Source organism: Pseudochaenichthys georgianus, chromosome 23 (assembly GCF_902827115.2).
Source record: "Pseudochaenichthys georgianus chromosome 23, fPseGeo1.2, whole genome shotgun sequence".
Lineage (NCBI taxonomy): Eukaryota > Metazoa > Chordata > Actinopteri > Perciformes > Channichthyidae > Pseudochaenichthys > Pseudochaenichthys georgianus.
In genome coordinates, this window is record NC_047525.1 from 10,487,761 (window position 1) to 10,504,707 (window position 16,947).

At 39.2% G+C, this 16,947-nt stretch overlaps 1 protein-coding gene and 2 non-coding genes across 3 annotated transcripts in view; all 3 read right to left on the reverse strand.

The window, feature by feature from the left end:
- The window catches only part of ttll1 (tubulin tyrosine ligase-like family, member 1), a 37,652-nt gene that overhangs the window by 4,090 nt on the left and 16,615 nt on the right, over window positions 1-16,947 (reverse strand). The window lies entirely within an intron of this gene.
- trnay-gua (transfer RNA tyrosine (anticodon GUA)) lies at window positions 4,094-4,198 on the reverse strand. The gene is made up of 2 exons: window positions 4,162-4,198; window positions 4,094-4,129 (listed from the first exon to the last, which is right to left on the reverse strand). It is a non-coding gene; the product is annotated as a tRNA-Tyr (tRNA).
- On the reverse strand, window positions 4,742-4,825 carry trnay-gua (transfer RNA tyrosine (anticodon GUA)). Its single transcript is given in 2 exon segments — window positions 4,742-4,777; window positions 4,789-4,825. It is a non-coding gene; the product is annotated as a tRNA-Tyr (tRNA).

The following is a 16,947-nucleotide window of genomic DNA, read 5'->3' on the forward strand; positions in this document are numbered from 1 at the left end:
AGTATCTTCTAGATATTTTCCATTCTATATTTCTATCATTGACCCCTATTTTGTATGTAGGCTACTCTTAATATTTAAATGTTTTCATCAATAACTAAATAAATATAACTTATTCAACAACTACATTCAATAACGTGCTTTAACCACTAGGAGGTGCGGTTTAGACCAGTGGTCTAGTTAATAAAACATAATAATATCGTACATAATATGATTATTCACTTTATTGTGAGTTTAAAACAGAACGGTAAAGGAAAATACAGTTTCAGTCTCTCGATGTGAAGCTTATGCATTGTACCATGAACCTGTATAGACCTGTAACAGTCAACTGCATGAGGAGTTGGAAAGGTAGTTCAGAAAATCAGTAATATCTTTAAAAAGCTGTGCACCGTTATGGTGTAAATACAGACTATCTACTAATTGGATCAAATATAAAAGTCAGCCGAATTAGTGTTGATACTGCAAGGAGACGTATTGTGTGAAAAGAAATGGAAGATGTTGTTTAATTGTTGATATATTTATGGTTCACGTCACGTATTCAGTTTTGGCGGCATCTCTTCCAGTTTGTCAAAAGGTCTTCTGATCAGGGCTCTATAAATACATATCTAGGGCAGATATGTAATATTTAATGCAGCCGAACCGTGTATTACAATGCCGTTATGTGATGACCTTCAAAGAGAAAAGCAAGAACACTCGGAATAAAGTATTATTATTATTATTTTTAATGTTTTCCGATTTCATATCACATAAACACCATATCCCGACGTGCATTGCGGCGTGATTTTAGCCTATCAAAACCTCTGAAAAAAGAAATGTGTCTCTCAGAATCGAAAGAGAAAAACCTATGGGAAAAACACAAAAGCATTGTACACAATTTAAACCAATTAATGTCGTATAATTAACTAGGATAAACTGATGTTTTTTTAGTGGATGAGTAGTGCAGATATCACTGTTAAATCATTTGATCATTGGTTTTATTATGAAAACGGCGAGACCGGAAATACTGTTTTCAACCCGTAACTTTACATGGAAGCTTGCCGCATATACACGTTCTCCTGACGAAATCTCAAATCATCTTCGTAATATCTATCAAACTATAGATCCTACATATCGACTGGACGTGGATTCTAAAAGTACAATATATACTTCTCGCTAGAAATCTAATCATAAAGCGTTTTAATGGCCAAACTATCCTACAATTTAGGATTTTCCAGAGAGGGTTATTTGTAAATAAACGGGAGCATGTTGTTTCTTACACGACCACTAGAGGTGCTACACTTTAAAACGTGGCTATGGGTCGTAATCTGGTGCTTAAACAATCGACCCATTTGGTCGTATGAGTTGGAGGACTTGTTGAATAAACCGGTGTGTTTATTGTGCAACGAAAGTATATCCGTGATGAGAGAATACAACGTAAAGCGACACTACAACTCAAATCACGGCTCGTTTTCTGCCAGTTTTCCCGTGGGCTCAGAGGAACAGAGAAGGAAAGTACAGGGACTGCTAGCATAATTTGAACGGAGTCAAGTGGCCAACAATGAGGAAGGTGGCCTTGCTTATACTGACAATGTTTGGATCTACCTATACTTGTGAGTCTAGCTTTTCTCATATGAATGCCATCAAAACAAGGGCACGCTGCTCCATGACCAATGAGAAGTTGCATGAGTGTCTCAGGATTGCTCTTACCACTTATGAGCCAAACTATGCTGAAATAGCTAAATCAAGGCAGTGTAATTTCTCTCACCGACTCAAACAGGCTAAACATGACAGAAGTCTGATGCATGATATGTATGCAGATCAGTTTTTATGGTCATTCATTTTATGGTCATTCAAACAAGCCTACTTACTGTTTCGAAAATTGTAAAAATGTTTCCAAGATATGAATGTTATTGTGAGTCTGATGGCTATTGTTTTACTATGTTCTATTTGCATTTAGTATTACATTGTATGGACTTGTGTTGTCTTCAAAGCACCTTATGTATGCTTGGAAGTGTTGAGGATATTATACACAGGGCTACTTACTGTTAATGTGATGAATACTGTTTTATTATATTCATCTTGTTTGTACATTAGTGGACATGGAACTGTTGGGGGAAAAAACTCATGTCTCCTTAGTTTTAAAGATGCAACATTTTGCACTTTTGTGTCAAGCCTTGTAACCGAAGCTTTCCTACTTTTTTATGGACTGGTTGCTTTCTGTAATGATTTATAAAGTAAAAAAAAAAGGGATGCACTTGACTAGTTCATTTAATGTATTTTCGTATTTGGCCCACTTGCTAATGAAGTTGAATAGCCCTGCCCTACACCCTACCCCTACCTACCTCTCCGTGACGGAGTGACACTCCCAGCTCAACGAGACTCCCTCCTGTCAGATGGAGGGAGTAAATACAGCGGCAAGCTTTGGGACAAACTCCCCTCTCTCCGGCAGAAACAGGCAATGCCGTAACTGTATGTAACAACGGTTTCAAATCAGTATCTCTTGGACAACATTTTTAAATTAATAACTAAAATAAAACTCTTTAATCTTTAATTGTGTTACTTTTTTGTAAAGCTCTTTTAGTTTTAAACCTGATGTTTATAAGCTTCTTAGTTTTTGCAACAGTCTGTAAATATACACAACTTTATAATAAAATGCACACATTTACCTTTTTCTAGACTAAACACAGATATGATCCTAAGTTAATAAAATATGAGTTTATTATGAGGTTCTTAACATCGCAATTTATCAGCGGATGTTTGCTGGAACTGTTTGTAAACAGCTTGTTTCCTGACGGACACACACAGCGTTGAGTCCGGTCAGGTAGGGGGCAGCAGGTGAAGTCGGCACCAATGCAGACTCGCTGTTTGAGGGCTTGATAGCCCACTCCCCCTCCACACTCGTTGGTTTGGAACAGCACTTAATGTGGCGGATCCTCTGTGCGAACGCGCAAACGGAGGGGTAGTGTGTAGGGCGTGGTTTGGGATTGGGCCTATATGTGCCCAAAACATACATCTCCGAACACCAGGGGCCTATACTACGACGAAGCTGGTTCAACCTAACCTGGATATGTTTGAGTTAGCCGGTTGGCCTAATCCAAAACATACGCGCTCTCGCTAAACTGTACTACGACGCGGGTTATCAAGTGGATCGCTCAAGCCAGCCGTGTCCTATCTAGTTAGGTGCGTGTTCATATGAAAGGGGTGGTATTTGGAGCATTCGACCAATCACAAACATGGAGAAGCGCACTGACAGCGCAGCGTCATACTTCCTGAATGAAAAGTGAACTTTAATACTAGTCAAATATGAAGAAGTTAAACTTTAAACATCCATGACTTAAACACTTTATCCAGGATCAAAGCCACAGAGCTGCACCTGCAAGGTGAATACAGCTGGAAAAAGAAAAAGTGTTTGAATGCGTACATTAACAGGTTTATGATATCACTGCCCCGTCTAAAACACGATCTGACTTTAATTACATTTGTCTCGAGTGTTTCGTCAACTTAATGTGTTGCTTAAAATAATACTTCTGCATACATTATGTGACACTGTAAGTGTTGCACGGCCAGATACGGCTCAAGAAGCTGACTCAGATAAGGAGATATATGATACATTATGATGTGATATGAATGATAATGGGACACATCGACGTCTGCACTCAGTGTACTTATGTTGTGGCAGATATTTAAGTAAGCTTTCTTAACGCTAATGTTATAATAGTCAGATTGCTCTGAAGATGGGAGGTGATATTCTATTCATCTTCACGTTCACACAGTCGGTGATTTTTGCCGGCCGTCTTTCCTGCAATGGCAGTTTTTCTGTATTTCCTTTATCCTGTAATATGACTTGATCGCTTTAAACTCCGCACACTGAGCTCTGATTGGTCAGCAGGCGGTGCTTTCACTGAGTTGAGCTCTTAGCCTGCAACCTAACCTAGTCCCGACCAGGTTAGCCGCTAAGCACAAGTTACCATGGAGATCTAGCCTGCTAAAAAGAGAACCAGCGTCGTAGGACCGGAAAGCCGGAATTTTCCCTGAATTTAGCCGGCTAAGCGAAAATCCTGCTTCGTAGTATACCCCCCAGAAGGAGGACAGAGAGTACCATGTTATCAAAAGGTTTTCCTTCGAGCCGGATTTGAACCAGCGACCTAAGGATTACTGAGGTAACCACTCTGACAGGTACATCCACTACAGTCCTCCGCTCTACCAACTGAGCTATCGAAGGGAGACATTATGAGAAAATGAAACAGTACCAGAATCCTTTTCTGTTGACTCTCACCATGGGAGGAATAACATGAAAACAGAATAAAACCTTTTGTATAAACCTGAAACCTGAGTGACATTTAGTTGTTTTACATAGACTAACTATGTAAACAAGTCGCTGAAACACACTTCCCTCACTATTGTGTTCAGAATAGGGCCCCTAATATTACTGAGTGTATTGTGTAAGTATGACCCACGGACAACAAGCTCATTACATCACAGCATCACCCCTAGTTCAGTTGGTAGGGCTGAGGGCTGAAGTAGTCTAGGATTTTTGTTCATGTATTTGATGCCAGTTTGAACTGCAGTTAATGCTGTAGCAGGTACGAACAAGCTCAGGATAAAGAAGAGACCCTTCTGCTTTATTTACAAGAGTCAACCATTTTCTTTGTTTACCCTTTTTATTTAAACACAAGTTGATGGCTATTGTGTACAAGCCATATCAGTTTGAATGGGTATTTTGTTTAGTTGCAGTGCAGACTATGGATTAATATACATAAAGAACTCCTTCGAGCCGGATTTGAACCAGCGACCTAAGGATGCCTGGCATTTCTACAGTCCTCCGCTCTACCAACTGAGCTATCGAAGGGAGTTGAAGAACCTCACATCATTTTTATGGTAATGTTTGGTCTTCCCTGATCATATCTACTGTACGTTAAACAGTACAACTACAGAGAAAAACAATTGTTTGTTGTATGCTGATGTGCATCATGTTCGAGTGCTGAGTTAAAATGTTTAAAAGTGACTGCTTCCAGTCAGATTTCAATCAGGGACCAGAGAATATAAGGAGTACTTCTCTTCTGCCAGTAGAGTCCTTGATCACAAACTAGGACTTCTAGCATTCCTACTGTTGAGATCTCCATAACAGGTTGAATACTTAAAACGAAAGTTAGTTATAATCAAATATAATCAATCATATTCTTGTATGAACCCATAATGAAAATACTTCTTGATGGTTGATGAATATGTATGTATGCTTACAATTTTAGTTGTTGCTGTTTGATAACTTTGCGTTTTAAAAAGAGGGTGTTGAGAGCTTCATAGTATGTTGAATACTTAAAACGAAAGTTAGTTATAATCAAATATAATCAATTATATTCTTATATAACTCTAAAGAAAATGTTTCATATGTTATGTTTTTCTATATTTACAGTATAAACCAAGTGGTTTGTTAAATTGAGTGTAAGACTTATAATGATTTATGGGTGTCACTGATAAGAGAGTAGGCAGTTTCTTCTCTCTCCTCTCACAGCAGGGAGGGGGGCTCCTGACTTAAGGAGAAATACATTGAGGCCTCAAAAAGGCGGTTATGTCATAGCCGAGAATAATATTTTTCAAGTCCTACAGGGGTCATGTCCTTTTTACACAAACCTGAGAAGGTGTGTCTTATGCCATAAGCTATAGAAGATGTCTGGTTATGTCCAACCCTGTACATCGGAGGCCATGCCCAGTTTTACACAAAATTGGGTGTGGAGGAGGTGTTTTGGGGTTTTTGTGCATAAAGACAGGGGTTGAGAGAGTGAGGGCTTCAGAGCTGGGTTAATAGCTCTCGGGAAGGTTCGCTCAAACTTGGTAAATATCTCTTGAATTTCTTGGTTGGAATGCTGAGTGAATTTCTTTGAATGAGTGAATTTCTTTGAATGAGTGAATTTCTTTGAATGCTGAATGGAATGATTTGACGGAAAGAAGCGTTTGTGAGTATTAGTACCGCCTCCGTGAGGACCTTCCTCCGAAATCATGCGGACAGGTATGGGTTTTTGAATGTTAGTACCCGCCGACTGTGACGGAAAATAAAAAGGTATGGAATTGATGTGAATTGATTTGGTGAATGAAAAGTTGAATGTGCTTTTTATTATCACCGGTCTTTTTATGAGGAAATGCCTCTAAATTCTTTCGGGAGATTTGAAATGTCACAACTGAATTGGGCAGTTGAAGTGAAACATTTTGGTAATAAATGTAAGACTGTGAATTAAAGTTTCATATTTGAACATGATCACAGCATCATTTTTTGTTTAGTATGATTATAATGTTGTAAAGAGAGAAGGTAAAAACCCTGTATTAGTTTGGACCTATTTTTCTTCAAATAAACTGATCCCACCTTTTGGACTGGGACAACTTAAAGGACATCTGTGCTCTCCTCTCCTGCTTCAAAGGTAAGACTGCACCCTGCCACACACACGCTTAGGTAGGAACACACCTCATTTACTGATACCAAAATCCTTCGGGATCGCTTAAACAGATTAAAAAGAGTTGTCTGAATTGAAACAGCAGTTAATTGAACCTGGTTCTTCGGGGAGTTAATAGAGGTGAGATCTTGCTGACGTTGGTGGACTCTGACCTTACTAATTGACCTGACCGAATAACTTCGGTCAGGTCAATTAGTAAGGTCAGAGTAATTTACCGGAATAAATTATCAGGACCTCACCTATACTCTAAACCAGGGGTCACCAACCTTTTTTAGGGTGAGGGCTACTTTCAAAAAATAAAACAAGTCGAGGGCTACTTTTACTCCTCTTTTTTTTGTTTTTTGCAGTGTATATATTTAGCACATTTTAACCTTATTATATGCTGACCTTTAACCTTTGTGTGCTGTTTGGGTCTGTGGGACCCGTTTGCAGTGTTTACTAAAAGAAAATGTTTGCAATTTAATTAATGTAACCTTTTTTATTTGGGGGTGGATCTCACGTCCTCTAGGGGGGTCCTCACCGCCTCATGAGCATGCATGGAAGATTTTTTTTTAAATGTTGAAGTGAAATGCATCAATCTGGTGCACTTTGAGCATAACATGAATTCATGGATACAGCTCTCAACACTCACATGAAAGGGAGCTGTATTTTCAATAATCCAAACATCTTTAGAATATGATCACAACCAATAACAAATCATTTAAACTAGTTTATTCTTATCTTATGTTACCTAGTTAGCATTCTTTCTTTTTCTTCATGCATATTTTACTAACCACTCCCCTTTTAAACTGTTTTTTTTACTACACATTGGAATTATTTCTTACTTTATCTATATTAAATAGATAAAGGTGTGCTCTCCCTAGCTCTCTTTCTCTCCGTCTCTCTCTCCGTCTCTCTCTCTCTCCCTCTCTCCCTAGCTCGCTCACTCTCTCTCTCTCTCTCTGTCTCGCTCACTCACAAAGGCTGTGTGCTCCTCCGTGGCGATGACGGCTTGCGTTAAAAAATAATAATAAACATATTTGTAAAGTGGGGACACAAAGGTGATTTTGAAAAGTGCGGGGGACATGTCCCCAGTGGAAATTACGCCATGCGTGTGTGTGCGTCAAGTGCAATAAATATATAAGTTACAACACACAGAGTAAAACTCTGCCCCTCATGTGTTGTATAGGCTGGCATGATAGGCTGTTCAATGGGGCTGATACAGCTCTGGGGCTGATGTGTAGTGTAGATTCTGCCAGAAGGAAAATCAGCGGGGAGGTGCCACATTGGTTTTCTTCCCGACTGCAACGCTGGTCCCGCAAATCAAGCAAGACCGTGATTGGTCGATATTCATTGTGGGGGTGGGGGGAGGGGTGTTATAGAGTTGTAGTAAGTAGATAGAGTTCGCTATGATTTAGGTTTTGTTTATGCATAGGGTAGATTCTTTTAATTACATTTCCTTTTTTGTTTTGTGTATTTTATACATTTTGGATTTGCTTGGCGAGCTATTCTTAGAACATGCCCGGCGGGCGACTAAGTGCCCGCGGGCACCGTGTTGGCTACCCCTGCTCTAAACACTACGTACATATTTACAGTGTAGCACAAATGTGTGTGAAACAATGTCCTTGTTCCTCCCACTGAGTTCAATGAAGTTTCTAAATCTCTACCTTGTTTTGGATGCTTTTTTTTAATAACCCAGCCACTCCTTCGAGACGGATTTGAACCAGCGACGTAAGGATACCGGGGTTTCACCTCTACAGTCCTCCGCTCTACCAACTGAGCTATAGAAGGCCTCTACAGGATAAAACTTGATATGAAGTTGAGCTTAGTAACTATATATGACACATTTAACCTTTACAAGGATTATTTTTGACAGCTATCTTACAACAGTAGCAAAATTCATTTCTGTTGACTCACCATGGGACAAATGACATAAAAACGGAATAAAACGTTTTGTATAAACCTGAAACTGGAGTAACGTTTAGTTTCTTTTACGTAGACTAACTATGTAAACAAGTCGCTGAAACACATTCCCTCACTATTGAGTGGTGCAGTGACGAGTCCTAAAACCCGGAAGTGAGTTAGCATTTTACCACTACCGGTTCCCTCGTCTCAGAGTCAATGGGATTTCTTCATAGGATTTTGGAAAATAGCTCGAAATAAGGTCTGTGGTTGACACAAATTTAAGAGACGGATCACGTTTTGTTCTACGACATTAAATACATCAGCAGTGACCCCACTGGTGATTTTTGAAGAGTTTACGTGTCTGAATAACGATGGTTGTTAACAAGTGGCTGAATAGGACTACAGAAGTTGTCGAGGACGTTGTACGTCATTACGCCAAACACGTAAACACTCCCGCTAAGTTTGTTTGCCCCTGTTCTGCTTGAAAGCAAGTACCTGTGCTCTTGCAAACTGTTAAAACAAACGCTTCAACTTGCACAATTTTGAATCTGTATTTTTGAATATGGATCTTAAGTTGGCGAGACGTTGAAGTCGTGCGACTCTGCTGTAGTTCGTTTATAGCATAACGTTCGAATTTTGCTTCTGGCGATTAGATTTATGATTTGAAAATGATAAAAGTAGGGTAGACATGTGGATATTATCCAGCTGAACAAAACGTGCATTTATCAAACAGGTTCGTTTTCCACAGACCTTATTTCGAGCTATTTTCCAAAATCCTATGGAGAAATCCCATTGCTTTTTTGTCGAGGGAACCCATGCGCATCTTACATCCGGTTAAATATGCCATCCCTGCACCACTGTATTGTGTTCAGAATAGGGCCCCTACTATTACTGAGTGTATTGTGTAAATATGACTAAAACTAAAACTGCACACAAAGTCCACCAAATTGTTTTTAGCAATAAAAAACCACTTATAACCCCAGGAAAGTATTTAAGATATCCCGGACGAGCCCCCATATGTTACATTCCCTATTTGGCTAGGGCAGTGCTTCTCAAAGTGTGGTCCGCGGACCACTGGTGGTCCGTGAGCGCCCCCTAGTGGTCCGTGAGTATATTGGTAACATTTCACATTTGAAATAAATAAATACATTTCAGTTTTCCGCACTCTCGCGGGAATATCTCCGCAATGGAGCTAGGTTAAGTTTCAGTTTCAATTGCATGATATAGCCCAGCACAACACCTTCATTAGACATGTTGCCACATGTTTGTACCATTTTCAGGCGATTTGTAATCTGTTCTAGAAAAACGATGTGTTTTTTGATATTCGTGGAGTTAGGTGGTCCGCAAGTGTTTTTTTATTGGTCAAGTGGTCCTTGGAATGAAAAAGTTTGAGAAACACTGGGCTAGGGGAATTAAAGGGAAGAAACTCAACCAGATTGGTATTGGTATAATTATAAGTGATTTATTTTAAGTAGCAGCGGAAAACAAAATGGCAGGCAGGCAGCCTGAAACAAACAAAAGAGCCAAAAGGGCACACAAGTTTATACGTAAACAAAAGGAGGACTCAAAAGGAGTCTAAAGGCATACAGGGAAAATAAATACTAATATACTAAATAAAGAACGAAACAAAACCTCACTTTAACAGTGGTACAACTAACCAAATACTCTATACACAACACAGCTAAACTAAGGGCAACAGTCACAACATCAGAAACTATACTCTAAAAACTAACTAAGCTACTCACTACACACAAGTTTTACCACAGTTAACAGAGTTCTCTAAGAGCAAGTAGCGAGAGGCGTCTGTTCCTCAACAGAGCCTCCAGAGTGGTAATAGTCCGCGGCCTTTGTACTCCTCCCCAGCAGGTGTGCGCCGGCTGTGCGCTGCGATTGGACGACGTCAATCCAATCACCATCTTCAGAGGCGGACCAATGATGTTGGCGCAACCACACAGCTCATTTATATGAACACACACACAGCTGAAAACACTCACAGGCAGATTAATGAGCAGACAAACAGCAACCGTAACAATGACCCACGGACAACAAGCACATTACATCACAGCATCACCCCTAGTTCAATTGGTAGGGCTGAGGGCTCAAGTAGTCTGTAGGATTTTTTATGTATTTGATGCCATTTTGAACTGCAGTTAATGCTGTAGCAGGTACGAACAAGGTCAGGATAAAGGCTACAGGTGCTTGGGCTAAGGCTAGGAAATCAGGCTCAGAGGTAGAATGGCCACGTTTTAGGCAGCTAAGAAATAGCTTCACATCTCAAATAAAAAGTGCTAAATCAAAGTACTATTTGTCGGTTACCACAGAAAACCTGAATAATCCTAGAAAATGTTGGAAAGCCATAAAATCGATTTCCACTGGTGATATCCCAAATGAGCTACCTCCGTGCCTCACCACAGCATCTGGCATTATATCAGACAGGGCTACTATGCTAAATTGCTTTAATAAGCATTTTGTGTCTTGTGGCTCTCTGTTTGATTCTGTCACTGACTGTACTTCTGCTTCTGTGAACGCTCCAATCCTTGACTCTGAACAATGTGGTCTGAAAAACCCTTTCAGTTTTACTCCTTTAACTATTGGTATTGTTCATGAAGCATTATCCAAGTTAGATCCTAGGAAACCGGCTGGCCCGGACAACTTAGAACCTTTCTTTTTAAAGATAGCTGCAGATTTTATTGCTCCACCTCTTACTTCTCTTTTTAACCTCTCCCTCAGCACAAATACAATTCCAAAAGTATGGAAGTCTGCTTATGTCTTGCCTTTACTGAAAGGAGGGGAGGCAACTATTTTAAATAACTATAGGCCAATCTCTAAATTGTCAGTTCTGACTAAGGTGCTCGAACGACTTGTGAGTGAACAAGTAAAGGAGTTTTTATGTATAAATGATATCCTGTCTAAACATCAGTCAAGATTCAGAAAGAAACACAGCACCATCACTGCGACATTGAAAGTGGTAAATGACATTACTAGTATTTTAGATAATAAGCAGAGTTGTGCAGCTCTGTTTATTGACCTTTCCAAAGCGTTTGACACCGTTGATCATCGCATTTTAAAGCAGAGGCTACTCAGTATTGGCATATCCAGCCATGCAGTTGGGTGGTTTGTGAACTACCTCTCTGAAAGGTCCCAATGTGTTCATTTTGATGGACTGTCTTCTGAGTGGTTAAACATTTCTAATGGTGTACCACAAGGTTCTGTTTTAGGACCACTTTTATTCTCCATATATATTAACAGCGTAGGTGATAATGTGGATGAAGCTACTTTACATTTTTATGCGGATGATACCGTGATGTACTGTGCAGGTCCCTCCATTAAAGAGGCTGTTGTTAAATTACAGGCTGTTTTTAACACTATTCAGACTCAGCTCTCTGAATTAAAGCTTCTTTTAAATGTGGATAAAACCAAGGTAATGCTCTTTTCAAAAGCAAAAAAGTCACCAGAGCCTGTTTTAGATATTGTAACTACGCAAGGAACAAAACTTGAAGTTGTTGCCTGTTACAAATACCTTGGTATCTGGCTTGATGATTGTCTCTTTTAAACTTCATGTCAATAACCTGCTTAAAAAACTGAGGGTTAGGCTAGTGTTCTTTTTCAGAAACAAGTCCTGTTTCTCGCTTGAGGCCAGGAAAAGGCTAGTCACTGTGACCTTTTGACCTGTGCTGGACTATGGTGATTTGTTATATATGAATGCACCTGCCAATTACCTAAGCAAGTTAGATGCTGCGTATTACAGTGCACTGAGATTTTTGACAAATTGTAAAGCACTTACGCATCACTGTACCCTGTATACCAAGGCGGTTTTGCCATCACTTACTGTACGGAGGCTCAGTCACTGGTACTTTTTCATTTACAAAGCCATGTTGGATAAACTACCATCTTATATCTGCTCTCTGATCTCTCTGCGAATTGAAAGTACTTATTGCCTGAGATCGCATGCTGTGGTTTTATTAAATGTGCCAAGTGCTAGGACTGTCTTACGGAAGAAAGCTGTTAGATGTGCAGCTCCACTAACATGGAACAGTCTGCAAAAAGAATGGAAAATTACCAAGCTAGTACCACTACATGTTTTTAAAGCTCGGTTGGATGCTACAAAATCAGATGCTGTTGGTACCTGTACATGTGGTTAAATATGTAAATTGTAATCCCTGTACATTTTGCTGTATGATGTCCTTTTGTTGTTCTGTTGTTTATGTTTTTATGTCTTCTTGTGGAACCTACTGCTGCAGGTCTCCCTTGAAAAAGAGATCATTGATCTCAATGGGATTTACCTGGATAAATAAAGGTTTCGAATTGAATTGATTTGATATTCCCATACGATTGACGCTTCTATTGCCTCATTCGCCTTGAACACTTTATTGAAAAAAGCTACTCTTAAAAAAGGCTTGAAGTCAGAGACTGGCTGTCTTACCGTTCTTGGCTGTTAGAGGTTTGTATGAATGTCAAAGGTACACTTAAATGTCCCTCACAGGACTTGATAGTTGCTCTACCAACTGTTAAAAAAACATGAGCAAATAGAAGCCTCATTCGCCTTGTAGCCTGAACACTTTATTGAATGAAAACTCCTAAAAACGAGTCAAGTCAGAGATCCACTTATATATGATGACCAGTAAACAAGCCCTTTTTAATAAGACAGCATTTTACTGTTCTGGTTGGTCCTACCTGATCATATCTACTGTTAGTAAACAGTACATGTTTTGCAATGCTTATTTTACGTTAATGGTCAAGTATTATTTTAATTTGAAATATGATCAATATAGTAGGGAAAATGGCAGTTTAGTGTACTGAAGAAGAGTACGGATTACTGTATTTCATGAAATTGTAAAAATATGAACATAAACCAGAGCAAATAATGTTTCCGCCCGGTCTCGAACCGGGGACCTTTCGCGCGGGGACCGGGTATAGTAAGGCTTAACTCCCTTAACTTTTACCATTCATTCTCTATGGTAGTTCTTACACTGTGACTGCAATATATTTCTGGCCACAAGCGAGAAATTGGGGGCGCTGTTGCACCCTTTTGGTAGAAGTAAGGAGACCCGTTTCCGGTGAGAGAGACGGAGCAACAGCAGCAGCAGCAGCAGCAGCATCTTACAGATAGAGAGACGACATTAGCGACACAATTCTAGTTCTAACATCACGTTAAACTTATCAAACGTAAGTGGGGCTTTTTTTTCTACGACTGAATTAACACTTGTGATATTGTTACACTGTTTTTGCAATAGTTGTTAGTTGTTAGTTTGTCTTTAACTGTGTGTTGTTAGCGCTGAGGTACTGTAACTTTTGTTAGCTAACGCTATCGTCATGTATTTACAGTAAATGTCAGCTTTAACAGCAGCTGATTTATTACTCATTACACATGGCAACATAGCTGTCAAATGTGTTGTACAGGTGTATCTTGTTAACACTGATCCAAAATACTGCATCATTTCACTCTTTTCATTGCTGCAGCTCTACTTACTACAGTACATTTTAATCGGGTAAATACTACAGTATTCAGTCTTAAAACTGTTGTTTTGCTATCTTCTATTATACTTTTGTTATTATTTTATGGCTAAAGATCTTACCCATCTGCTTTTCAGTCTGTCTGTTCATGTAATAGAAAAGTTGTTACCTAGGCATTACAAATCCCAATTAATGTAAACATGAAATAAAGTGAGTTCACTCACATTGACAGGGCAATACATAATAAATCTTCCTGCCCACCTGCCCCTCTGTTTGTTTGTTTGTTTGTTTGTCTGCCTGTCTGATCATGTAATATAAATGTGTTACCTATACGCATCCTGGTTAACGTGAATGAATGAAATGAATAACTCTGCTAATATAACAGTATGATGATTTGTGCACTTCTTAATATATATGTTGCATTGTGTTTTTCTGTGTGCAGGAGATAATGAAGAAAACCATATTCTTCCCAGGAAAGATGAGTGTCTTTCAGGAAGGGTCCATCTGGCCACCTGAGACAGGACCCTTCAGAGGAGGGTATGATAATTAAAAAAAATCCTTCCCTTCAGGACAAGTCTGCCGCTCAGAAGCATGAGCATGTGAGGGGAGGGGATGTATCCGACCGACTCGAGGTGATGGGGGAGTACGTGCTACAGCTCCAGGAAGCCTGCCCCACCAGTGGCGTCAGAGGGGGAACATACTGTCGGCTTTGGAGCCAGGGCCAAAGACACCTGGAAGCAGATCTGGGATAGCAGGGCTGATGGTTATGCTGCCTTTGTTTTAGGAGTGAAGTGCATCACTAACAGCAAGATGTACACCCTTCAGCAGTACATCCTCAAGCAGCAGAGGGCTGAGTCCTGTCCACCACCGGCTGAAGGCTGCATTGCATCAGCTACCTCCACTCTGACATCCAGCACTCCAGGTCAGCTCACAGTAATATGCAAATACTGCTTTAAGGTGAACATGACATTGACATAATACATGTTATTGTTTAATCTCCTAGTGATGGAGGAGGACAAGGAGCTGGAGAGGGCGATGTTGGATCTGTCTCCTTCGAAACTCTACACTGAACCAAGTAGGTGGATCCAGTTAGATATACAGTGATTATATAAACGTACTGTACATGTTAACACTGTGTTCATTGTCACCTGTGCTTTATAGGGCCGCCAGCAGCAGTCTCCAGAGCCCCGGCTGTGTCTACACCAACAGGTTTTTCTCCAGCAGTGTGGAGGGTTAACTGTTTCCAACAGATTTTCCCTGCCATTATTATTCTCAACTAGTTTGTTATGTTGGCCGTGTTCTGGTCTGTTCTGATGCTTGTGTTATTCTGTTCTCCAACTAACTGAAGGAATTAACATGTCAGCAATGATGGGAAGTGTTTTTCCGTTTTTGCATGCTTTTTTTTAGACTGTCATACGAGGATTTGGCATTTTAAATATTGCAGTGGCTTAGAACACCTCGCTTCTTACCCTCTAAGATATCATGCCACACCTTTGAATGAAAGATGTGCTTGCTATATATGTATACTGTTTCTCTGCTTTACCTGTTTCCAAACACATATAGACATTATGTTTTACTATTTCAAATAATTGGGATTCACAAGTAAATACAACAGGGTATTTTCATTTTTCATTCAAAAAACTCAATTCATAATAAAGAATAATAATCATTTCAAGGATTTCTATGGGTCTTCCACTCCAACCTTGTCAGTGCTGGGGCCTTAAACGTGTAATGTATTTAAATGTTGCACTAGAATGTTATATACTATACTAGAATAAATAAGTGAACAATAATTGCACTAGAATACATATAATTATTGCACTAGAATACATTTAAACAAATACCAAGTAAGAGGGTATAAATCACTAAAATGAGAATAGAATGCAGAATAGTAACCATACGAGAGCATGAGGTGAAAAACATTTCAGATAATGGATGGTGGTGAGATCAAATAAATCTATATCAAAACAATACACTATCTTCTGCTAAATTATAATATATTAAATATTAAGGTGCAATACAACATATCATATAGTCCAAAAATACAAAGAATATAATATGGTTCAATCCTTTTTTCAGGATCTGATTGTTCTCTCTGTATTGTGGTTTCAGTGTTTTTTATATATTTGTTGTTCTATTTTTAATATTTCTGTTTTTGAATAAATGATCTTGAATGCATCACTGTGGCTGTCTTTACTTGATAGAGGAAGTAATAGTGATAGAAAATGAAACAATGAAACACACTCATATGCTCAATGTAAACATCTATCCAATCAACATTTTAAAATATTAATTATAAGTAAAAATACAAAGATATTATATAAAACATTATTATCACTAATATTAAGATATCATTATTTGTGTTATTATTGCTATATATTAAGATTAAAATAACTATTATAAGAAGCAGCAAGCAAAGAATAATTCATTTCTAACTCCAAATATCGGTTTCAACTTTAACTTTAAACGTTTGAAAAGGAAAATGTAGTGTTTGTGTAAAATGAGCAACATTTTGAAACTGAATGTGGGACATTTTGTTTGGGCCAGGTGGGATTCGAACCGGCGTTCTTTTGAAGAGGCTTCTGGCCAATAGAAAGTCTTCTATGGGTATACACGGCTCACCTTCGCGCGGGGACCGGGTATAGTAAGGCTTAACTCCCTTAACTTTTACCATTCATTCTCTATGGTAGTTCTTACACTGTGACTGCAATATATTTCTGGCCACAAGCGAGAAATTGGGGGCGCTGTTGCACCCTTTTGGTAGAAGTAAGGAGACCCGTTTCCGGTGAGAGAGACGGAGCAACAGCAGCAGCAGCAGCAGCAGCATCTTACAGATAGAGAGACGACATTAGCGACACAATTCTAGTTCTAACATCACGTTAAACTTATCAAACGTAAGTGGGGCTTTTTTTTCTACGACTGAATTAACACTTGTGATATTGTTACACTGTTTTTGCAATAGTTGTTAGTTGTTAGTTTGTCTTTAACTGTGTGTTGTTAGCGCTGAGGTACTGTAACTTTTGTTAGCTAACGCTATCGTCATGTATTTACAGTAAATGTCAGCTTTAACAGCAGCTGATTTATTACTCATTACACATGGCAACATAGCTGTCAAATGTGTTGTACAGGTGTATCTTGTTAACACTGATCCAAAATACTGCATCATTTCACTCTTTTCATTGCTGCA